Raw genomic sequence first — 24,493 nt, 5'->3', positions numbered from 1 at the left:
TCCGGAACCGAAAGTCGTCGGTTCGAAACGAGAACGTTAGATCCATATTCCTGATCGTTGAGGCACTCTAAAACTATTAGGCTGTTTTGCTCTCTGATGCCCGTGGACCGAGAGAACGTAGAATAACGGAGCGATCGTGTCGCTCCGGAGCCCGAGCGAAAAAATTCTAAGTCCCCGTTCGTGTCGCTCCGGAGCCCGAGCGAAAAAATTCTAAGTCCCCGTTCGTGTCGCTCCGGAACCGAATGTCGACGGAACGAAATGACAACGGTAGATCCTTATTCCTGGTGCTCGTGGCTCTCTAAAACCATACACTTGTTCTCCTCTGTCTCTTACCTGTGTCGAGATAATCGAGAATCATGGAGCGTTCGTGTCGCTCCGGAACCGAAAGTCGTCGGTTCGAAACGAGAACGTTGGATCCATATTCCTGATCGTTGAGGCACTCTAAAACTATTAGGCTGTTTTGCTCTCTGATGCCCGTGGACCGAGAGAACGTAGAATAACGGAGCGATCGTGTCGCTCCGGAGCCCGAGCGAAAAAATTCTAAGTCCCCGTTCGTGTCGCTCCGGAGCCCGAGCGAAAAAATTCTAAGTCCCCGTTCGTGTCGCTCCGGAACCGAATGTCGACGGAACGAAATGACAACGGTAGATCCTTATTCCTGGTGCTCGTGGCTCTCTAAAACCATACACTTGTTCTCCTCTGTCTCATACCTGTGTCGAGATAATCGAGAATCATGGAGCGTTCGTGTCGCTCCGGAACCGAAAGTCGTCGGTTCGAAACGAGAACGTTGGATCCATATTCCTGATCGTTGAGGCACTCTAAAACTATTAGGCTGTTTTGCTCTCTGATGCCCGTGGACCGAGAGAACGTAGAATAACGGAGCGATCGTGTCGCTCCGGAGCCCGAGCGAAAAAATTCTAAGTCCCCGTTCGTGTCGCTCCGGAGCCCGAGCGAAAAAATTCTAAGTCCCCGTTCGTGTCGCTCCGGAACCGAATGTCGACGGAACGAAATGACAACGGTAGATCCTTATTCCTGGTGCTCGTGGCTCTCTAAAACCATACACTTGTTCTCCTCTGTCTCTTACCTGTGTCGAGATAATCGAGAATCATGGAGCGTTCGTGTCGCTCCGGAACCGAAAGTCGTCGGTTCGAAACGAGAACGTTAGATCCATATTCCTGATCGTTGAGGCACTCTAAAACTATTAGGCTGTTTTGCTCTCTGATGCCCGTGGACCGAGAGAACGTAGAATAACGGAGCGATCGTGTCGCTCCGGAGCCCGAGCGAAAAAATTCTAAGTCCCCGTTCGTGTCGCTCCGGAGCCCGAGCGAAAAAATTCTAAGTCCCCGTTCGTGTCGCTCCGGAACCGAATGTCGACGGAACGAAATGACAACGGTAGATCCTTATTCCTGGTGCTCGTGGCTCTCTAAAACCATACACTTGTTCTCCTCTGTCTCTTACCTGTGTCGAGATAATCGAGAATCATGGAGCGTTCGTGTCGCTCCGGAACCGAAAGTCGTCGGTTCGAAACGAGAACGTTAGATCCATATTCCTGATCGTTGAGGCACTCTAAAACTATTAGGCTGTTTTGCTCTCTGATGCCCGTGGACCGAGAGAACGTAGAATAACGGAGCGATCGTGTCGCTCCGGAGCCCGAGCGAAAAAATTCTAAGTCCCCGTTCGTGTCGCTCCGGGGCCCGAGCGAAAAAATTCTAAGTCCCCGTTCGTGTCTCTCCGGAACCGAATGTCGACGGAACGAAATGACAACGGTAGATCCTTATTCCTGGTGCTCGTGGCTCTCTAAAACCATACACTTGTTCTCCTCTGTCTCTTACCTGTGTCGAGATAATCGAGAATCATGGAGCGTTCGTGTCGCTCCGGAACCGAAAGTCGTCGGTTCGAAACGAGAACGTTAGATCCATATTCCTGATCGTTGAGGCACTCTAAAACTATTAGGCTGTTTTGCTCTCTGATGCCCGTGGACCGAGAGAACGTAGAATAACGGAGCGATCGTGTCGCTCCGGAGCCCGAGCGAAAAAATTCTAAGTCCCCGTTCGTGTCGCTCCGGAGCCCGAGCGAAAAAATTCTAAGTCCCCGTTCGTGTCGCTCCGGAACCGAATGTCGACGGAACGAAATGACAACGGTAGATCCTTATTCCTGGTGCTCGTGGCTCTCTAAAACCATACACTTGTTCTCCTCTGTCTCTTACCTGTGTCGAGATAATCGAGAATCATGGAGCGTTCGTGTCGCTCCGGAACCGAAAGTCGTCGGTTCGAAACGAGAACGTTCGATCCATATTCCTGATCGTTGAGGCACTCTAAAACTATTAGGCTGTTTTGCTCTCTGATGCCCGTGGACCGAGAGAACGTAGAATAACGGAGCGATCGTGTCGCTCCGGAGCCCGAGCGAAAAAATTCTAAGTCCCCGTTCGTGTCGCTCCGGAGCCCGAGCGAAAAAATTCTAAGTCCCCGTTCGTGTCGCTCCGGAACCGAATGTCGACGGAACGAAATGACAACGGTAGATCCTTATTCCTGGTGCTCGTGGCTCTCTAAAACCATACACTTGTTCTCCTCTGTCTCTTACCTGTGTCGAGATAATCGAGAATCATGGAGCGTTCGTGTCGCTCCGGAACCGAAAGTCGTCGGTTCGAAACGAGAACGTTGGATCCATATTCCTGATCGTTGAGGCACTCTAAAACTATTAGGCTGTTTTGCTCTCTGATGCCCGTGGACCGAGAGAACGTAGAATAACGGAGCGATCGTGTCGCTCCGGAGCCCGAGCGAAAAAATTCTAAGTCCCCGTTCGTGTCGCTCCGGAGCCCGAGCGAAAAAATTCTAAGTCCCCGTTCGTGTCGCTCCGGAACCGAATGTCGACGGAACGAAATGACAACGGTAGATCCTTATTCCTGGTGCTCGTGGCTCTCTAAAACCATACACTTGTTCTCCTCTGTCTCTTACCTGTGTCGAGATAATCGAGAATCATGGAGCGTTCGTGTCGCTCCGGAACCGAAAGTCGTCGGTTCGAAACGAGAACGTTCGATCCATATTCCTGATCGTTGAGGCACTCTAAAACTATTAGGCTGTTTTGCTCTCTGATGCCCGTGGACCGAGAGAACGTAGAATAACGGAGCGATCGTGTCGCTCCGGAGCCCGAGCGAAAAAATTCTAAGTCCCCGTTCGTGTCGCTCCGGAGCCCGAGCGAAAAAATTCTAAGTCCCCGTTCGTGTCGCTCCGGAACCGAATGTCGACGGAACGAAATGACAACGGTAGATCCTTATTCCTGGTGCTCGTGGCTCTCTAAAACCATACACTTGTTCTCCTCTGTCTCTTACCTGTGTCGAGATAATCGAGAATCATGGAGCGTTCGTGTCGCTTCGGAACCGAAAGTCGTCGGTTCGAAACGAGAACGTTGGATCCATATTCCTGATCGTTGAGGCACTCTAAAACTATTAGGCTGTTTTGCTCTCTGATGCCCGTGGACCGAGAGAACGTAGAATAACGGAGCGATCGTGTCGCTCCGGAGCCCGAGCGAAAAAATTCTAAGTCCCCGTTCGTGTTGCTCCGGAGCCCGAGCGAAAAAATTCTAAGTCCCCGTTCGTGTCGCTCCGGAACCGAATGTCGACGGAACGAAATGACAACGGTAGATCCTTATTCCTGGTGCTCGTGGCTCTCTAAAACCATACACTTGTTCTCCTCTGTCTCTTACCTGTGTCGAGATAATCGAGAATCATGGAGCGTTCGTGTCGCTCCGGAACCGAAAGTCGTCAGTTCGAAACGAGAACGTTAGATCCATATTCCTGATCGTTGAGGCACTCTAAAACTATTAGGCTGTTTTGCTCTCTGATGCCCGTGGACCGAGAGAACGTAGAATAACGGAGCGATCGTGTCGCTCCGGAGCCCGAGCGAAAAAATTCTAAGTCCCCGTTCGTGTCGCTCCGGAACCGAATGTCGACGGAACGAAATGACAACGGTAGATCCTTATTCCTGGTGCTCGTGGCTCTCTAAAACCATACACTTGTTCTCCTCTGTCTCTTACCTGTGTCGAGATAATCGAGAATCATGGAGCGTTCGTGTCGCTCCGGAACCGAAAGTCGTCGGTTCGAAACGAGAACGTTAGATCCATATTCCTGATCGTTGAGGCACTCTAAAACTATTAGGCTGTTTTGCTCTCTGATGCCCGTGGACCGAGAGAACGTAGAATAACGGAGCGATCGTGTCGCTCCGGAGCCCGAGCGAAAAAATTCTAAGTCCCCGTTCGTGTCGCTCCGGAGCCCGAGCGAAAAAATTCTAAGTCCCCGTTCGTGTCGCTCCGGAACCGAATGTCGACGGAACGAAATGACAACGGTAGATCCTTATTCCTGGTGCTCGTGGCTCTCTAAAACCATACACTTGTTCTCCTCTGTCTCTTACCTGTGTCGAGATAATCGAGAATCATGGAGCGTTCGTGTCGCTCCGGAACCGAAAGTCGTCGGTTCGAAACGAGAACGTTGGATCCATATTCCTGATCGTTGAGGCACTCTAAAACTATTAGGCTGTTTTGCTCTCTGATGCCCGTGGACCGAGAGAACGTAGAATAACGGAGCGATCGTGTCGCTCCGGAGCCCGAGCGAAAAAATTCTAAGTCCCCGTTCGTGTCGCTCCGGAGCCCGAGCGAAAAAATTCTAAGTCCCCGTTCGTGTCGCTCCGGAACCGAATGTCGACGGAACGAAATGACAACGGTAGATCCTTATTCCTGGTGCTCGTGGCTCTCTAAAACCATACACTTGTTCTCCTCTGTCTCTTACCTGTGTCGAGATAATCGAGAATCATGGAGCGTTCGTGTCGCTCCGGAACCGAAAGTCGTCGGTTCGAAACGAGAACGTTCGATCCATATTCCTGATCGTTGAGGCACTCTAAAACTATTAGGCTGTTTTGCTCTCTGATGCCCGTGGACCGAGAGAACGTAGAATAACGGAGCGATCGTGTCGCTCCGGAGCCCGAGCGAAAAAATTCTAAGTCCCCGTTCGTGTCGCTCCGGAGCCCGAGCGAAAAAATTCTAAGTCCCCGTTCGTGTCGCTCCGGAACCGAATGTCGACGGAACGAAATGACAACGGTAGATCCTTATTCCTGGTGCTCGTGGCTCTCTAAAACCATACACTTGTTCTCCTCTGTCTCTTACCTGTGTCGAGATAATCGAGAATCATGGAGCGTTCGTGTCGCTTCGGAACCGAAAGTCGTCGGTTCGAAACGAGAACGTTGGATCCATATTCCTGATCGTTGAGGCACTCTAAAACTATTAGGCTGTTTTGCTCTCTGATGCCCGTGGACCGAGAGAACGTAGAATAACGGAGCGATCGTGTCGCTCCGGAGCCCGAGCGAAAAAATTCTAAGTCCCCGTTCGTGTCGCTCCGGAGCCCGAGCGAAAAAATTCTAAGTCCCCGTTCGTGTCGCTCCGGAACCGAATGTCGACGGAACGAAATGACAACGGTAGATCCTTATTCCTGGTGCTCGTGGCTCTCTAAAACCATACACTTGTTCTCCTCTGTCTCTTACCTGTGTCGAGATAATCGAGAATCATGGAGCGTTCGTGTCGCTCCGGAACCGAAAGTCGTCGGTTCGAAACGAGAACGTTGGATCCATATTCCTGATCGTTGAGGCACTCTAAAACTATTAGGCTGTTTTGCTCTCTGATGCCCGTGGACCGAGAGAACGTAGAATAACGGAGCGATCGTGTCGCTCCGGAGCCCGAGCGAAAAAATTCTAAGTCCCCGTTCGTGTCGCTCCGGAGCCCGAGCGAAAAAATTCTAAGTCCCCGTTCGTGTCGCTCCGGAACCGAATGTCGACGGAACGAAATGACAACGGTAGATCCTTATTCCTGGTGCTCGTGGCTCTCTAAAACCATACACTTGTTCTCCTCTGTCTCTTACCTGTGTCGAGATAATCGAGAATCATGGAGCGTTCGTGTCGCTCCGGAACCGAAAGTCGTCGGTTCGAAACGAGAACGTTCGATCCATATTCCTGATCGTTGAGGCACTCTAAAACTATTAGGCTGTTTTGCTCTCTGATGCCCGTGGACCGAGAGAACGTAGAATAACGGAGCGATCGTGTCGCTCCGGAGCCCGAGCGAAAAAATTCTAAGTCCCCGTTCGTGTCGCTCCGGAGCCCGAGCGAAAAAATTCTAAGTCCCCGTTCGTGTCGCTCCGGAACCGAATGTCGACGGAACGAAATGACAACGGTAGATCCTTATTCCTGGTGCTCGTGGCTCTCTAAAACCATACACTTGTTCTCCTCTGTCTCTTACCTGTGTCGAGATAATCGAGAATCATGGAGCGTTCGTGTCGCTTCGGAACCGAAAGTCGTCGGTTCGAAACGAGAACGTTGGATCCATATTCCTGATCGTTGAGGCACTCTAAAACTATTAGGCTGTTTTGCTCTCTGATGCCCGTGGACCGAGAGAACGTAGAATAACGGAGCGATCGTGTCGCTCCGGAGCCCGAGCGAAAAAATTCTAAGTCCCCGTTCGTGTTGCTCCGGAACCGAATGTCGACGGAACGAAATGACAACGGTAGATCCTTATTCCTGGTGCTCGTGGCTCTCTAAAACCATACACTTGTTCTCCTCTGTCTCTTACCTGTGTCGAGATAATCGAGAATCATGGAGCGTTCGTGTCGCTCCGGAACCGAAAGTCGTCAGTTCGAAACGAGAACGTTAGATCCATATTCCTGATCGTTGAGGCACTCTAAAACTATTAGGCTGTTTTGCTCTCTGATGCCCGTGGACCGAGAGAACGTAGAATAACGGAGCGATCGTGTCGCTCCGGAGCCCGAGCGAAAAAATTCTAAGTCCCCGTTCGTGTCGCTCCGGAACCGAATGTCGACGGAACGAAATGACAACGGTAGATCCTTATTCCTGGTGCTCGTGGCTCTCTAAAACCATACACTTGTTCTCCTCTGTCTCTTACCTGTGTCGAGATAATCGAGAATCATGGAGCGTTCGTGTCGCTCCGGAACCGAAAGTCGTCGGTTCGAAACGAGAACGTTAGATCCATATTCCTGATCGTTGAGGCACTCTAAAACTATTAGGCTGTTTTGCTCTCTGATGCCCGTGGACCGAGAGAACGTAGAATAACGGAGCGATCGTGTCGCTCCGGAGCCCGAGCGAAAAAATTCTAAGTCCCCGTTCGTGTCGCTCCGGAGCCCGAGCGAAAAAATTCTAAGTCCCCGTTCGTGTCGCTCCGGAACCGAATGTCGACGGAACGAAATGACAACGGTAGATCCTTATTCCTGGTGCTCGTGGCTCTCTAAAACCATACACTTGTTCTCCTCTGTCTCTTACCTGTGTCGAGATAATCGAGAATCATGGAGCGTTCGTGTCGCTCCGGAACCGAAAGTCGTCGGTTCGAAACGAGAACGTTGGATCCATATTCCTGATCGTTGAGGCACTCTAAAACTATTAGGCTGTTTTGCTCTCTGATGCCCGTGGACCGAGAGAACGTAGAATAACGGAGCGATCGTGTCGCTCCGGAGCCCGAGCGAAAAAATTCTAAGTCCCCGTTCGTGTCGCTCCGGAGCCCGAGCGAAAAAATTCTAAGTCCCCGTTCGTGTCGCTCCGGAACCGAATGTCGACGGAACGAAATGACAACGGTAGATCCTTATTCCTGGTGCTCGTGGCTCTCTAAAACCATACACTTGTTCTCCTCTGTCTCTTACCTGTGTCGAGATAATCGAGAATCATGGAGCGTTCGTGTCGCTCCGGAACCGAAAGTCGTCGGTTCGAAACGAGAACGTTCGATCCATATTCCTGATCGTTGAGGCACTCTAAAACTATTAGGCTGTTTTGCTCTCTGATGCCCGTGGACCGAGAGAACGTAGAATAACGGAGCGATCGTGTCGCTCCGGAGCCCGAGCGAAAAAATTCTAAGTCCCCGTTCGTGTCGCTCCGGAGCCCGAGCGAAAAAATTCTAAGTCCCCGTTCGTGTCGCTCCGGAACCGAATGTCGACGGAACGAAATGACAACGGTAGATCCTTATTCCTGGTGCTCGTGGCTCTCTAAAACCATACACTTGTTCTCCTCTGTCTCTTACCTGTGTCGAGATAATCGAGAATCATGGAGCGTTCGTGTCGCTTCGGAACCGAAAGTCGTCGGTTCGAAACGAGAACGTTGGATCCATATTCCTGATCGTTGAGGCACTCTAAAACTATTAGGCTGTTTTGCTCTCTGATGCCCGTGGACCGAGAGAACGTAGAATAACGGAGCGATCGTGTCGCTCCGGAGCCCGAGCGAAAAAATTCTAAGTCCCCGTTCGTGTTGCTCCGGAGCCCGAGCGAAAAAATTCTAAGTCCCCGTTCGTGTCGCTCCGGAACCGAATGTCGACGGAACGAAATGACAACGGTAGATCCTTATTCCTGGTGCTCGTGGCTCTCTAAAACCATACACTTGTTCTCCTCTGTCTCTTACCTGTGTCGAGATAATCCAGAATCATGGAGCGTTCGTGTCGCTCCGGAACCGAAAGTCGTCAGTTCGAAACGAGAACGTTAGATCCATATTCCTGATCGTTGAGGCACTCTAAAACTATTAGGCTGTTTTGCTCTCTGATGCCCGTGGACCGAGAGAACGTAGAATAACGGAGCGATCGTGTCGCTCCGGAGCCCGAGCGAAAAAATTCTAAGTCCCCGTTCGTGTCGCTCCGGAACCGAATGTCGACGGAACGAAATGACAACGGTAGATCCTTATTCCTGGTGCTCGTGGCTCTCTAAAACCATACACTTGTTCTCCTCTGTCTCTTACCTGTGTCGAGATAATCGAGAATCATGGAGCGTTCGTGTCGCTCCGGAACCGAAAGTCGTCGGTTCGAAACGAGAACGTTAGATCCATATTCCTGATCGTTGAGGCACTCTAAAACTATTAGGCTGTTTTGCTCTCTGATGCCCGTGGACCGAGAGAACGTAGAATAACGGAGCGATCGTGTCGCTCCGGAGCCCGAGCGAAAAAATTCTAAGTCCCCGTTCGTGTCGCTCCGGAGCCCGAGCGAAAAAATTCTAAGTCCCCGTTCGTGTCGCTCCGGAACCGAATGTCGACGGAACGAAATGACAACGGTAGATCCTTATTCCTGGTGCTCGTGGCTCTCTAAAACCATACACTTGTTCTCCTCTGTCTCTTACCTGTGTCGAGATAATCGAGAATCATGGAGCGTTCGTGTCGCTCCGGAACCGAAAGTCGTCGGTTCGAAACGAGAACGTTGGATCCATATTCCTGATCGTTGAGGCACTCTAAAACTATTAGGCTGTTTTGCTCTCTGATGCCCGTGGACCGAGAGAACGTAGAATAACGGAGCGATCGTGTCGCTCCGGAGCCCGAGCGAAAAAATTCTAAGTCCCCGTTCGTGTCGCTCCGGAGCCCGAGCGAAAAAATTCTAAGTCCCCGTTCGTGTCGCTCCGGAACCGAATGTCGACGGAACGAAATGACAACGGTAGATCCTTATTCCTGGTGCTCGTGGCTCTCTAAAACCATACACTTGTTCTCCTCTGTCTCTTACCTGTGTCGAGATAATCGAGAATCATGGAGCGTTCGTGTCGCTCCGGAACTGAAAGTCGTCGGTTCGAAACGAGAACGTTAGATCCATATTCCTGATCGTTGAGGCACTCTAAAACTATTAGGCTGTTTTGCTCTCTGATGCCCGTGGACCGAGAGAACGTAGAATAACGGAGCGATCGTGTCGCTCCGGAGCCCGAGCGAAAAAATTCTAAGTCCCCGTTCGTGTCGCTCCGGAGCCCGAGCGAAAAAATTCTAAGTCCCCGTTCGTGTCGCTCCGGAACCGAATGTCGACGGAACGAAATGACAACGGTAGATCCTTATTCCTGGTGCTCGTGGCTCTCTAAAACCATACACTTGTTCTCCTCTGTCTCTTACCTGTGTCGAGATAATCGAGAATCATGGAGCGTTCGTGTCGCTCCGGAACCGAAAGTCGTCGGTTCGAAACGAGAACGTTGGATCCATATTCCTGATCGTTGAGGCACTCTAAAACTATTAGGCTGTTTTGCTCTCTGATGCCCGTGGACCGAGAGAACGTAGAATAACGGAGCGATCGTGTCGCTCCGGAGCCCGAGCGAAAAAATTCTAAGTCCCCGTTCGTGTCGCTCCGGAGCCCGAGCGAAAAAATTCTAAGTCCCCGTTCGTGTCGCTCCGGAACCGAATGTCGACGGAACGAAATGACAACGGTAGATCCTTATTCCTGGTGCTCGTGGTTCTCTAAAACCATACACTTGTTCTCCTCTGTCTCTTACCTGTGTCGAGATAATCGAGAATCATGGAGCGTTCGTGTCGCTCCGGAACCGAAAGTCGTCGGTTCGAAACGAGAACGTTGGATCCATATTCCTGATCGTTGAGGCACTCTAAAACTATTAGGCTGTTTTGCTCTCTGATGCCCGTGGACCGAGAGAACGTAGAATAACGGAGCGATCGTGTCGCTCCGGAGCCCGAGCGAAAAAATTCTAAGTCCCCGTTCGTGTCGCTCCGGAGCCCGAGCGAAAAAATTCTAAGTCCCCGTTCGTGTCGCTCCGGAACCGAATGTCGACGGAACGAAATGACAACGGTAGATCCTTATTCCTGGTGCTCGTGGCTCTCTAAAACCATACACTTGTTCTCCTCTGTCTCTTACCTGTGTCGAGATAATCGAGAATCATGGAGCGTTCGTGTCGCTTCGGAACCGAAAGTCGTCGGTTCGAAACGAGAACGTTGGATCCATATTCCTGATCGTTGAGGCACTCTAAAACTATTAGGCTGTTTTGCTCTCTGATGCCCGTGGACCGAGAGAACGTAGAATAACGGAGCGATCGTGTCGCTCCGGAGCCCGAGCGAAAAAATTCTAAGTCCCCGTTCGTGTTGCTCCGGAGCCCGAGCGAAAAAATTCTAAGTCCCCGTTCGTGTCGCTCCGGAACCGAATGTCGACGGAACGAAATGACAACGGTAGATCCTTATTCCTGGTGCTCGTGGCTCTCTAAAACCATACACTTGTTCTCCTCTGTCTCTTACCTGTGTCGAGATAATCGAGAATCATGGAGCGTTCGTGTCGCTCCGGAACCGAAAGTCGTCAGTTCGAAACGAGAACGTTAGATCCATATTCCTGATCGTTGAGGCACTCTAAAACTATTAGGCTGTTTTGCTCTCTGATGCCCGTGGACCGAGAGAACGTAGAATAACGGAGCGATCGTGTCGCTCCGGAGCCCGAGCGAAAAAATTCTAAGTCCCCGTTCGTGTCGCTCCGGAACCGAATGTCGACGGAACGAAATGACAACGGTAGATCCTTATTCCTGGTGCTCGTGGCTCTCTAAAACCATACACTTGTTCTCCTCTGTCTCTTACCTGTGTCGAGATAATCGAGAATCATGGAGCGTTCGTGTCGCTCCGGAACCGAAAGTCGTCGGTTCGAAACGAGAACGTTAGATCCATATTCCTGATCGTTGAGGCACTCTAAAACTATTAGGCTGTTTTGCTCTCTGATGCCCGTGGACCGAGAGAACGTAGAATAACGGAGCGATCGTGTCGCTCCGGAGCCCGAGCGAAAAAATTCTAAGTCCCCGTTCGTGTCGCTCCGGAGCCCGAGCGAAAAAATTCTAAGTCCCCGTTCGTGTCGCTCCGGAACCGAATGTCGACGGAACGAAATGACAACGGTAGATCCTTATTCCTGGTGCTCGTGGCTCTCTAAAACCATACACTTGTTCTCCTCTGTCTCTTACCTGTGTCGAGATAATCGAGAATCATGGAGCGTTCGTGTCGCTCCGGAACCGAAAGTCGTCGGTTCGAAACGAGAACGTTGGATCCATATTCCTGATCGTTGAGGCACTCTAAAACTATTAGGCTGTTTTGCTCTCTGATGCCCGTGGACCGAGAGAACGTAGAATAACGGAGCGATCGTGTCGCTCCGGAGCCCGAGCGAAAAAATTCTAAGTCCCCGTTCGTGTCGCTCCGGAGCCCGAGCGAAAAAATTCTAAGTCCCCGTTCGTGTCGCTCCGGAACCGAATGTCGACGGAACGAAATGACAACGGTAGATCCTTATTCCTGGTGCTCGTGGCTCTCTAAAACCATACACTTGTTCTCCTCTGTCTCTTACCTGTGTCGAGATAATCGAGAATCATGGAGCGTTCGTGTCGCTCCGGAACCGAAAGTCGTCGGTTCGAAACGAGAACGTTAGATCCATATTCCTGATCGTTGAGGCACTCTAAAACTATTAGGCTGTTTTGCTCTCTGATGCCCGTGGACCGAGAGAACGTAGAATAACGGAGCGATCGTGTCGCTCCGGAGCCCGAGCGAAAAAATTCTAAGTCCCCGTTCGTGTCGCTCCGGAGCCCGAGCGAAAAAATTCTAAGTCCCCGTTCGTGTCGCTCCGGAACCGAATGTCGACGGAACGAAATGACAACGGTAGATCCTTATTCCTGGTGCTCGTGGCTCTCTAAAACCATACACTTGTTCTCCTCTGTCTCTTACCTGTGTCGAGATAATCGAGAATCATGGAGCGTTCGTGTCGCTCCGGAACCGAAAGTCGTCGGTTCGAAACGAGAATGTTGGATCCATATTCCTGATCGTTGAGGCACTCTAAAACTATTAGGCTGTTTTGCTCTCTGATGCCCGTGGACCGAGAGAACGTAGAATAACGGAGCGATCGTGTCGCTCCGGAGCCCGAGCGAAAAAATTCTAAGTCCCCGTTCGTGTCGCTCCGGAGCCCGAGCGAAAAAATTCTAAGTCCCCGTTCGTGTCGCTCCGGAACCGAATGTCGACGGAACGAAATGACAACGGTAGATCCTTATTCCTGGTGCTCGTGGCTCTCTAAAACCATACACTTGTTCTCCTCTGTCTCTTACCTGTGTCGAGATAATCGAGAATCATGGAGCGTTCGTGTCGCTCCGGAACCGAAAGTCGTCGGTTCGAAACGAGAACGTTGGATCCATATTCCTGATCGTTGAGGCACTCTAAAACTATTAGGCTGTTTTGCTCTCTGATGCCCGTGGACCGAGAGAACGTAGAATAACGGAGCGATCGTGTCGCTCCGGAGCCCGAGCGAAAAAATTCTAAGTCCCCGTTCGTGTCGCTCCGGAGCCCGAGCGAAAAAATTCTAAGTCCCCGTTCGTGTCGCTCCGGAACCGAATGTCGACGGAACGAAATGACAACGGTAGATCCTTATTCCTGGTGCTCGTGGCTCTCTAAAACCATACACTTGTTCTCCTCTGTCTCTTACCTGTGTCGAGATAATCGAGAATCATGGAGCGTTCGTGTCGCTCCGGAACCGAAAGTCGTCGGTTCGAAACGAGAACGTTGGATCCATATTCCTGATCGTTGAGGCACTCTAAAACTATTAGGCTGTTTTGCTCTCTGATGCCCGTGGACCGAGAGAACGTAGAATAACGGAGCGATCGTGTCGCTCCGGAGCCCGAGCGAAAAAATTCTAAGTCCCCGTTCGTGTCGCTCCGGAGCCCGAGCGAAAAAATTCTAAGTCCCCGTTCGTGTCGCTCCGGAACCGAATGTCGACGGAACGAAATGACAACGGTAGATCCTTATTCCTGGTGCTCGTGGCTCTCTAAAACCATACACTTGTTCTCCTCTGTCTCTTACCTGTGTCGAGATAATCGAGAATCATGGAGCGTTCGTGTCGCTCCGGAACCGAAAGTCGTCGGTTCGAAACGAGAACGTTAGATCCATATTCCTGATCGTTGAGGCACTCTAAAACTATTAGGCTGTTTTGCTCTCTGATGCCCGTGGACCGAGAGAACGTAGAATAACGGAGCGATCGTGTCGCTCCGGAGCCCGAGCGAAAAAATTCTAAGTCCCCGTTCGTGTCGCTCCGGAGCCCGAGCGAAAAAATTCTAAGTCCCCGTTCGTGTCGCTCCGGAACCGAATGTCGACGGAACGAAATGACAACGGTAGATCCTTATTCCTGGTGCTCGTGGCTCTCTAAAACCATACACTTGTTCTCCTCTGTCTCTTACCTGTGTCGAGATAATCGAGAATCATGGAGCGTTCGTGTCGCTCCGGAACCGAAAGTCGTCGGTTCGAAACGAGAACGTTGGATCCATATTCCTGATCGTTGAGGCACTCTAAAACTATTAGGCTGTTTTGCTCTCTGATGCCCGTGGACCGAGAGAACGTAGAATAACGGAGCGATCGTGTCGCTCCGGAGCCCGAGCGAAAAAATTCTAAGTCCCCGTTCGTGTCGCTCCGGAGCCCGAGCGAAAAAATTCTAAGTCCCCGTTCGTGTCGCTCCGGAACCGAATGTCGACGGAACGAAATGACAACGGTAGATCCTTATTCCTGGTGCTCGTGGCTCTCTAAAACCATACACTTGTTCTCCTCTGTCTCTTACCTGTGTCGAGATAATCGAGAATCATGGAGCGTTCGTGTCGCTCCGGAACCGAAAGTCGTCGGTTCGAAACGAGAACGTTAGATCCATATTCCTGATCGTTGAGGCACTCTAAAACTATTAGGCTGTTTTGCTCTCTGATGCCCGTGGACCGAGAGAACGTAGAATAACGGAGCGATCGTGTCGCTCCGGAGCCCGAGCGAAAAAATTCTAAGTCCCCGTTCGTGTCGCTCCGGAGCCCGAGCGAAAAAATTCTAAGTCCCCGTTCGTGTCGCTCCGGAACCGAATGTCGACGGAACGAAATGACAACGGTAGATCCTTATTCCTGGTGCTCGTGGCTCTCTAAAACCATACACTTGTTCTCCTCTGTCTCTTACCTGTGTCGAGATAATCGAGAATCATGGAGCGTTCGTGTCGCTCCGGAACCGAAAGTCGTCGGTTCGAAACGAGAACGTTAGATCCATATTCCTGATCGTTGAGGCACTCTAAAACTATTAGGCTGTTTTGCTCTCTGATGCCCGTGGACCGAGAGAACGTAGAATAACGGAGCGATCGTGTCGCTCCGGAGCCCGAGCGAAAAAATTCTAAGTCCCCGTTCGTGTCGCTCCGGAGCCCGAGCGAAAAAATTCTAAGTCCCCGTTCGTGTCGCTCCGGAACCGAATGTCGACGGAACGAAATGACAACGGTAGATCCTTATTCCTGGTGCTCGTGGCTCTCTAAAACCATACACTTGTTCTCCTCTGTCTCTTACCTGTGTCGAGATAATCGAGAATCATGGAGCGTTCGTGTCGCTCCGGAACCGAAAGTCGTCGGTTCGAAACGAGAATGTTGGATCCATATTCCTGATCGTTGAGGCACTCTAAAACTATTAGGCTGTTTTGCTCTCTGATGCCCGTGGACCGAGAGAACGTAGAATAACGGAGCGATCGTGTCGCTCCGGAGCCCGAGCGAAAAAATTCTAAGTCCCCGTTCGTGTCGCTCCGGAGCCCGAGCGAAAAAATTCTAAGTCCCCGTTCGTGTCGCTCCGGAACCGAATGTCGACGGAACGAAATGACAACGGTAGATCCTTATTCCTGGTGCTCGTGGCTCTCTAAAACCATACACTTGTTCTCCTCTGTCTCTTACCTGTGTCGAGATAATCGAGAATCATGGAGCGTTCGTGTCGCTCCGGAACCGAAAGTCGTCGGTTCGAAACGAGAACGTTAGATCCATATTCCTGATCGTTGAGGCACTCTAAAACTATTAGGCTGTTTTGCTCTCTGATGCCCGTGGACCGAGAGAACGTAGAATAACGGAGCAATCGTGTCGCTCCGGAGCCCGAGCGAAAAAATTCTAAGTCCCCGTTCGTGTCGCTCCGGAGCCCGAGCGAAAAAATTCTAAGTCCCCGTTCGTGTCGCTCCGGAACCGAATGTCGACGGAACGAAATGACAACGGTAGATCCTTATTCCTGGTGCTCGTGGCTCTCTAAAACCATACACTTGTTCTCCTCTGTCTCTTACCTGTGTCGAGATAATCGAGAATCATGGAGCGTTCGTGTCGCTCCGGAACCGAAAGTCGTCGGTTCGAAACGAGAACGTTAGATCCATATTCCTGATCGTTGAGGCACTCTAAAACTATTAGGCTGTTTTGCTCTCTGATGCCCGTGGACCGAGAGAACGTAGAATAACGGAGCGATCGTGTCGCTCCGGAGCCCGAGCGAAAAAATTCTAAGTCCCCGTTCGTGTCGCTCCGGAGCCCGAGCGAAAAAATTCTAAGTCCCCGTTCGTGTCGCTCCGGAACCGAATGTCGACGGAACGAAATGACAACGGTAGATCCTTATTCCTGGTGCTCGTGGCTCTCTAAAACCATACACTTGTTCTCCTCTGTCTCTTACCTGTGTCGAGATAATCGAGAATCATGGAGCGTTCGTGTCGCTCCGGAACCGAAAGTCGTCGGTTCGAAACGAGAACGTTGGATCCATATTCCTGATCGTTGAGGCACTCTAAAACTATTAGGCTGTTTTGCTCTCTGATGCCCGTGGACCGAGAGAACGTAGAATAACGGAGCGATCGTGTCGCTCCGGAGCCCGAGCGAAAAAATTCTAAGTCCCCGTTCGTGTCGCTCCGGAGCCCGAGCGAAAAAATTCTAAGTCCCCGTTCGTGTCGCTCCGGAACCGAATGTCGACGGAACGAAATGACAACGGTAGATCCTTATTCCTGGTGCTCGTGGCTCTCTAAAACCATACACTTGTTCTCCTCTGTCTCTTACCTGTGTCGAGATAATCGAGAATCATGGAGCGTTCGTGTCGCTCCGGAACCGAAAGTCGTCGGTTCGAAACGAGAACGTTAGATCCATATTCCTGATCGTTGAGGCACTCTAAAACTATTAGGCTGTTTTGCTCTCTGATGCCCGTGGACCGAGAGAACGTAGAATAACGGAGCGATCGTGTCGCTCCGGAGCCCGAGCGAAAAAATTCTAAGTCCCCGTTCGTGTCGCTCCGGAGCCCGAGCGAAAAAATTCTAAGTCCCCGTTCGTGTCGCTCCGGAACCGAATGTCGACGGAACGAAATGACAACGGTAGATCCTTATTCCTGGTGCTCGTGGCTCTCTAAAACCATACACTTGTTCTCCTCTGTCTCTTACCTGTGTCGAGATAATCGAGAATCATGGAGCGTTCGTGTCGCTCCGGAACCGAAAGTCGTCGGTTCGAAACGAGAACGTTGGATCCATATTCCTGATCGTTGAGGCACTCTAAAACTATTAGGCTGTTTTGCTCTCTGATGCCCGTGGACCGAGAGAACGTAGAATAACGGAGCGATCGTGTCGCTCCGGAGCCCGAGCGAAAAAATTCTAAGTCCCCGTTCGTGTCGCTCCGGAGCCCGAGCGAAAAAATTCTAAGTCCCCGTTCGTGTCGCTCCGGAACCGAATGTCGACGGAACGAAATGACAACGGTAGATCCTTATTCCTGGTGCTCGTGGCTCTCTAAAACCATACACTTGTTCTCCTCTGTCTCTTACCTGTGTCGAGATAATCGAGAATCATGGAGCGTTCGTGTCGCTCCGGAACCGAAAGTCGTCGGTTCGAAACGAGAACGTTAGATCCATATTCCTGATCGTTGAGGCACTCTAAAACTATTAGGCTGTTTTGCTCTCTGATGCCCGTGGACCGAGAGAACGTAGAATAACGGAGCGATCGTGTCGCTCCGGAGCCCGAGCGAAAAAATTCTAAGTCCCCGTTCGTGTCGCTCCGGAGCCCGAGCGAAAAAATTCTAAGTCCCCGTTCGTGTCGCTCCGGAACCGAATGTCGACGGAACGAAATGACAACGGTAGATCCTTATTCCTGGTGCTCGTGGCTCTCTAAAACCATACACTTGTTCTCCTCTGTCTCTTACCTGTGTCGAGATAATCGAGAATCATGGAGCGTTCGTGTCGCTCCGGAACCGAAAGTCGTCGGTTCGAAACGAGAACGTTAGATCCATATTCCTGATCGTTGAGGCACTCTAAAACTATTAGGCTGTTTTGCTCTCTGATGCCCGTGGACCGAGAGAACGTAGAATAACGGAGCGATCGTGTCGCTCCGGAGCCCGAGCGAAAAAATTCTAAGTCCCCGTTCGTGTCGCTCCGGAGCCCGAGCGAAAAAATTCTAAGTCCCCGTTCGTGTCGCTCCGGAACCGAATGTCGACGGAACGAAATGACAACGGTAGATCCTTATTCCTGGTGCTCGTGGCTCTCTAAAACCATACACTTGTTCTCCTCTGTCTCTTACCTGTGTCGAGATAATCGAGAATCATGGAGCGTTCGTGTCGCTCCGGAACCGAAAGTCGTCGGTTCGAAACGAGAATGTTGGATCCATATTCCTGATCGTTGAGGCACTCTAAAACTATTAGGCTGTTTTGCTCTCTGATGCCCGTGGACCGAGAGAACGTAGAATAACGGAGCGATCGTGTCGCTCCGGAGCCCGAGCGAAAAAATTCTAAGTCCCCGTTCGTGTCGCTCCGGAGCCCGAGCGAAAAAATTCTAAGTCCCCGTTCGTGTCGCTCCGGAACCGAATGTCGACGGAACGAAATGACAACGGTAGATCCTTATTCCTGGTGCTCGTGGCTCTCTAAAACCATACACTTGTTCTCCTCTGTCTCTTACCTGTGTCGAGATAATCGAGAATCATGGAGCGTTCGTGTCGCTCCGGAACCGAAAGTCGTCGGTTCGAAACGAGAACGTTAGATCCATATTCCTGATCGTTGAGGCACTCTAAAACTATTAGGCTGTTTTGCTCTCTGATGCCCGTGGACCGAGAGAACGTAGAATAACGGAGCAATCGTGTCGCTCCGGAGCCCGAGCGAAAAAATTCTAAGTCCCCGTTCGTGTCGCTCCGGAGCCCGAGCGAAAAAATTCTAAGTCCCCGTTCGTGTCGCTCCGGAACCGAATGTCGACGGAACGAAATGACAACGGTAGATCCTTATTCCTGGTGCTCGTGGCTCTCTAAAACCATACACTTGTTCTCCTCTGTCTCTTACCTGTGTCGAGATAATCGAGAATCATGGAGCGTTCGTGTCGCTCCGGAACCGAAAGTCGTCGGTTCGAAACGAGAACGTTAGATCCATATTCCTGATCGTTGAGGCACTCTAAAACTATTAGGCTGTTTTGCTCTCTGATGCCCGTGGACCGAGAGAACGTAGAATAACGGAGCGATCGTGTCGCTCCGGAGCCCGAGCGAAAAAATTCTAAGTCCCCGTTCGTGTCGCTCCGGAGCCCGAGCGAAAAAATTCTAAGTCCCCGTTCGTGTCGCTCCGGAACCGAATGTCGACGGAACGAAATGACAACGGTAGATCCTTATTCCTGGTGCTCGTGGCTCTCTAAAACCATACACTTGTTCTCCTCTGTCTCTTACCTGTGTCGAGATAATCGAGAATCATGGAGCGTTCGTGTCGCTCCGGAACCGAAAGTCGTCGGTTCGAAACGAGAACGTTGGATCCATATTCCTGATCGTTGAGGCACTCTAAAACTATTAGGCTGTTTTGCTCTCTGATGCCCGTGGACCGAGAGAACGTAGAATAACGGAGCGATCGTGTCGCTCCGGAGCCCGAGCGAAAAAATTCTAAGTCCCCGTTCGTGTCGCTCCGGAGCCCGAGCGAAAAAATTCTAAGTCCCCGTTCGTGTCGCTCCGGAACCGAATGTCGACGGAACGAAATGACAACGGTAGATCCTTATTCCTGGTGCTCGTGGCTCTCTAAAACCATACACTTGTTCTCCTCTGTCTCTTACCTGTGTCGAGATAATCGAGAATCATGGAGCGTTCGTGTCGCTCCGGAACCGAAAGTCGTCGGTTCGAAACGAGAACGTTGGATCCATATTCCTGATCGTTGAGGCACTCTAAAACTATTAGGCTGTTTTGCTCTCTGATGCCCGTGGACCGAGAGAACGTAGAATAACGGAGCGATCGTGTCGCTCCGGAGCCCGAGCGAAAAAATTCTAAGTCCCCGTTCGTGTCGCTCCGGAGCCCGAGCGAAAAAATTCTAAGTCCCCGTTCGTGTCGCTCCGGAACCGAATGTCGACGGAACGAAATGACAACGGTAGATCCTTATTCCTGGTGCTCGTGGCTCTCTAAAACCATACACTTGTTCTCCTCTGTCTCTTACCTGTGTCGAGATAATCGAGAATCATGGAGCGTTCGTGTCGCTCCGGAACCGAAAGTCGTCGGTTCGAAACGAGAACGTTAGATCCATATTCCTGATCGTTGAGGCACTCTAAAACTATTAGGCTGTTTTGCTCTCTGATGCCCGTGGACCGAGAGAACGTAGAATAACGGAGCGATCGTGTCGCTCCGGAGCCCGAGCGAAAAAATTCTAAGTCCCCGTTCGTGTCGCTCCGGAGCCCGAGCGAAAAAATTCTAAGTCCCCGTTCGTGTCGCTCCGGAACCGAATGTCGACGGAACGAAATGACAACGGTAGATCCTTATTCCTGGTGCTCGTGGCTCTCTAAAACCATACACTTGTTCTCCTCTGTCTCTTACCTGTGTCGAGATAATCGAGAATCATGGAGCGTTCGTGTCGCTCCGGAACCGAAAGTCGTCGGTTCGAAACGAGAACGTTAGATCCATATTCCTGATCGTTGAGGCACTCTAAAACTATTAGGCTGTTTTGCTCTCTGATGCCCGTGGACCGAGAGAACGTAGAATAACGGAGCGATCGTGTCGCTCCGGAGCCCGAGCGAAAAAATTCTAAGTCCCCGTTCGTGTCGCTCCGGAGCCCGAGCGAAAAAATTCTAAGTCCCCGTTCGTGTCGCTCCGGAACCGAATGTCGACGGAACGAAATGACAACGGTAGATCCTTATTCCTGGTGCTCGTGGCTCTCTAAAACCATACACTTGTTCTCCTCTGTCTCTTACCTGTGTCGAGATAATCGAGAATCATGGAGCGTTCGTGTCGCTCCGGAACCGAAAGTCGTCGGTTCGAAACGAGAACGTTAGATCCATATTCCTGATCGTTGAGGCACTCTAAAACTATTAGGCTGTTTTGCTCTCTGATGCCCGTGGACCGAGAGAACGTAGAATAACGGAGCGATCGTGTCGCTCCGGAGCCCGAGCGAAAAAATTCTAAGTCCCCGTTCGTGTCGCTCCGGAGCCCGAGCGAAAAAATTCTAAGTCCCCGTTCGTGTCGCTCCGGAACCGAATGTCGACGGAACGAAATGACAACGGTAGATCCTTATTCCTGGTGCTCGTGGCTCTCTAAAACCATACACTTGTTCTCCTCTGTCTCTTACCTGTGTCGAGATAATCGAGAATCATGGAGCGTTCGTGTCGCTCCGGAACCGAAAGTCGTCGGTTCGAAACGAGAACGTTGGATCCATATTCCTGATCGTTGAGGCACTCTAAAACTATTAGGCTGTTTTGCTCTCTGATGCCCGTGGACCGAGAGAACGTAGAATAACGGAGCGATCGTGTCGCTCCGGAGCCCGAGCGAAAAAATTCTAAGTCCCCGTTCGTGTCGCTCCGGAGCCCGAGCGAAAAAATTCTAAGTCCCCGTTCGTGTCGCTCCGGAACCGAATGTCGACGGAACGAAATGACAACGGTAGATCCTTATTCCTGGTGCTCGTGGCTCTCTAAAACCATACACTTGTTCTCCTCTGTCTCTTACCTGTGTCGAGATAATCGAGAATCATGGAGCGTTCGTGTCGCTCCGGAACCGAAAGTCGTCGGTTCGAAACGAGAACGTTGGATCCATATTCCTGATCGTTGAGGCACTCTAAAACTATTAGGCTGTTTTGCTCTCTGATGCCCGTGGACCGAGAGAACGTAGAATAACGGAGCGATCGTGTCGCTCCGGAGCCCGAGCGAAAAAATTCTAAGTCCCCGTTCGTGTCGCTCCGGAGCCCGAGCGAAAAAATTCTAAGTCCCCGTTCGTGTCGCTCCGGAACCGAATGTCGACGGAACGAAATGACAACGGTAGATCCTTATTCCTGGTGCTCGTGGCTCTCTAAAACCATACACTTGTTCTCCTCTGTCTCTTACCTGTGTCGAGATAATCGAGAATCATGGAGCGTTCGTGTCGCTCCGGAACCGAAAGTCGTCGGTTCGAAACGAGAACGTTGGATCCATATTCCTGATCGTTGAGGCACTCTAAAACTATTAGGCTGTTTTGCTCTCTGATGCCCGTGGACCGAGAGAACGTAGAATAACGGAGCGATCGTGTCGCTCCGGAGCCCGAGCGAAAAAATTCTAAGTCCCCGTTCGTGTCGCTCCGGAGCCCGAGCGAAAAAATTCTAAGTCCCCGTTCGTGTCGCTCCGGAACCGAATGTCGACGGAACGAAATGACAACGGTAGATCCTTATTCCTGGTGCTCGTGGCTCTCTAAAACCATACACTTGTTCTCCTCTGTCTCTTACCTGTGTCGAGATAATCGAGAATCATGGAGCGTTCGTGTCGCTCCGGAACCGAAAGTCGTCGGTTCGAAACGAGAACGTTAGATCCATATTCCTGATCGTTGAGGCACTCTAAAACTATTAGGCTGTTTTGCTCTCTGATGCCCGTGGACCGAGAGAACGTAGAATAACGGAGCGATCGTGTCGCTCCGGAGCCCGAGCGAAAAAATTCTAAGTCCCCGTTCGTGTCGCTCCGGAGCCCGAGCGAAAAAATTCTAAGTCCCCGTTCGTGTCGCTCCGGAACCGAATGTCGACGGAACGAAATGACAACGGTAGATCCTTATTCCTGGTGCTCGTGGCTCTCTAAAACCATACACTTGTTCTCCTCTGTCTCTTACCTGTGTCGAGATAATCGAGAATCATGGAGCGTTCGTGTCGCTCCGGAACCGAAAGTCGTCGGTTCGAAACGAGAACGTTAGATCCATATTCCTGATCGTTGAGGCACTCTAAAACTATTAGGCTGTTTTGCTCTCTGATGATCGTGGACCGAGAGAACGTAGAATAACGGAGAGATCGTGTCGCTCCGGAGCCCGAGCGAAAAAATTCTAAGTCCCCGTTCGTGTCGCTCCGGAGCCCGAGCGAAAAAATTCTAAGTCCCCGTTCGTGTCGCTCCGGAACCGAATGTCGACGGAACGAAATGACAACGGTAGATCCTTATTCCTGGTGCTCGTGGCTCTCTAAAACCATACACTTGTTCTCCTCTGTCTCTTACCTGTGTCGAGATAATCGAGAATCATGGAGCGTTCGTGTCGCTCCGGAACCGAAAGTCGTCGGTTCGAAACGAGAACGTTAGATCCATATTCCTGATCGTTGAGGCACTCTAAAACTATTAGGCTGTTTTGCTCTCTGATGCCCGTGGACCGAGAGAACGTAGAATAACGGAGCGATCGTGTCGCTCCGGAGCCCGAGCGAAAAAATTCTAAGTCCCCGTTCGTGTCGCTCCGGAGCCCGAGCGAAAAAATTCTAAGTCCCCGTTCGTGTCGCTCCGGAACCGAATGTCGACGGAACGAAATGACAACGGTAGATCCTTATTCCTGGTGCTCGTGGCTCTCTAAAACCATACACTTGTTCTCCTCTGTCTCTTACCTGTGTCGAGATAATCGAGAATCATGGAGCGTTCGTGTCGCTCCGGAACCGAAAGTCGTCGGTTCGAAACGAGAACGTTAGATCCATATTCCTGATCGTTGAGGCACTCTAAAACTATTAGGCTGTGTTGCTCTCTGATGCCCGTGGACCGAGAGAACGTAGAATAACGGAGCGATCGTGTCGCTCCGGAGCCCGAGCGAAAAAATTCTAAGTCCCCGTTCGTGTCGCTCCGGAGCCCGAGCGAAAAAATTCTAAGTCCCCGTTCGTGTCGCTCCGGAACCGAATGTCGACGGAACGAAATGACAACGGTAGATCCTTATTCCTGGTGCTCGTGGCTCTCTAAAACCATACACTTGTTCTCCTCTGTCTCTTACCTGTGTCGAGATAATCGAGAATCATGGAGCGTTCGTGTCGCTCCGGAACCGAAAGTCGTCGGTTCGAAACGAGAACGTTAGATCCATATTCCTGATCGTTGAGGCACTCTAAAACTATTAGGCTGTTTTGCTCTCTGATGCCCGTGGACCGAGAGAACGTAGAATAACGGAGCGATCGTGTCGCTCCGGAGCCCGAGCGAAAAAATTCTAAGTCCACGTTCGTGTCGCTCCGGAGCCCGAGCGAAAAAATTCTAAGTCCCCGTTCGTGTCGCTCCGGAACCGAATGTCGACGGAACGAAATGACAACGGTAGATCCTTATTCCTGGTGCTCGTGGCTCTCTAAAACCATACACTTGTTCTCCTCTGTCTCTTACCTGTGTCGAGATAATCGAGAATCATGGAGCGTTCGTGTCGCTCCGGAACCGAAAGTCGTCGGTTCGAAACGAGAACGTTAGATCCATATTCCTGATCGTTGAGGCACTCTAAAACTATTAGGCTGTTTTGCTCTCTGATGATCGTGGACCGAGAGAACGTAGAATAACGGAGAGATCGTGTCGCTCCGGAGCCCGAGCGAAAAAATTCTAAGTCCCCGTTCGTGTCGCTCCGGAGCCCGAGCGAAAAAATTCTAAGTCCCCGTTCGTGTCGCTCCGGAACCGAATGTCGACGGAACGAAATGACAACGGTAGATCCTTATTCCTGGTGCTCGTGGCTCTCTAAAACCATACACTTGTTCTCCTCTGTCTCTTACCTGTGTCGAGATAATCGAGAATCATGGAGCGTTCGTGTCGCTCCGGAACCGAAAGTCGTCGGTTCGAAAC

This window comes from Calliopsis andreniformis, unplaced genomic scaffold (genome assembly GCF_051401765.1).
Source record: "Calliopsis andreniformis isolate RMS-2024a unplaced genomic scaffold, iyCalAndr_principal scaffold0423, whole genome shotgun sequence".
NCBI classification, from domain to species: Eukaryota; Metazoa; Arthropoda; class Insecta; order Hymenoptera; family Andrenidae; genus Calliopsis; species Calliopsis andreniformis.
This window is presented reverse-complemented; position numbering follows the sequence as displayed.